At 38.6% G+C, this 876-nt stretch overlaps 1 non-coding gene across 1 annotated transcript; it reads left to right on the forward strand.

Moving 5' to 3' along the window:
* Positions 1-336: 336 nt before the first annotated feature.
* Positions 337-464, forward strand: LOC117083388. The gene has a single exon (XR_004437072.1). It is a non-coding gene; the product is annotated as a small nucleolar RNA SNORA40 (small nucleolar RNA).
* Positions 465-876: the final 412 nt, after the last annotated feature.

An 876-nucleotide genomic window follows, 5' to 3' on the forward strand; every position in this document is an offset into this window, starting at 1 on the left:
ACTAGTTTTCTTCAACTCGTTAGTTCCTTTATTTTCTGCAACAATCATGGAAATAACTAAGTTCTTCATACTACATTCTTCCCCTGCTGATTCACAAATTTATTATAATCAGAAAGCATGTGAAAAACTGAGAAACAGGAGAAAACAATCACTGAACACCATTTGGTAATAGGAGTAATTATTAGGAGTCAATTCAAACATTCCTTTTTATCTTTTGAGTAGCTTTGCTGGTTGTCATTCTCTATAGCTACTAAAAAGTCCAGCTAGAATTTGTTTTCTTGGTCACACAGGCAAAGATGATGTTTGAAGTTTAGTGGTCAAGAAAACCCCGGTGACTGCACTTATGTTTGTTTTTGTTTAACTTGTGGACAAAGACTGACAGATGGATGTGAAAAATAAATCCTCTTTTGCGAACTGGAAGTCATTGTTAAGTATGAGTTTTGATACATGTAAGAAGGGATATTATGATACCTGAGACAGTTAACTGATGAGAGTATTGATAACCATAGAGGTTGGTTCCAGGTCAAGCTCAGTGGCTCATGCTGGCAATCCCCATACCTTAGGAGACTGAGATGGAATAATTGCTTGAAGTAAAGAGTTCAAGATCAGCTTGGGCAAGAAAGTAACATCTTATCTCCACAAAAATTTAAAAGTTAGCTGGGTATAGGGACATGTGCCTGTAGTCACAGCTACTCAGGAAGGGGAGGCTGAGGCAGGAGGATTGAGTCCGGGAGTTGGAGGCTGCACTGAGCTTTGATGGCACCACTGTACTCCAGCCTGGGCAGCAAAGACAGAACCTGATTCTTAATTTAAAAAGGTTGATTCTAAGACTGTAGAATAGATAGTTAAAAAGTATGGGATATGAGGGAATCATCA

Source organism: Trachypithecus francoisi, unplaced genomic scaffold (genome assembly GCF_009764315.1).
Source record: "Trachypithecus francoisi isolate TF-2019V2 unplaced genomic scaffold, Tfra_2.0 Contig00030, whole genome shotgun sequence".
Classification (NCBI taxonomy): Eukaryota; Metazoa; Chordata; class Mammalia; order Primates; family Cercopithecidae; genus Trachypithecus; species Trachypithecus francoisi.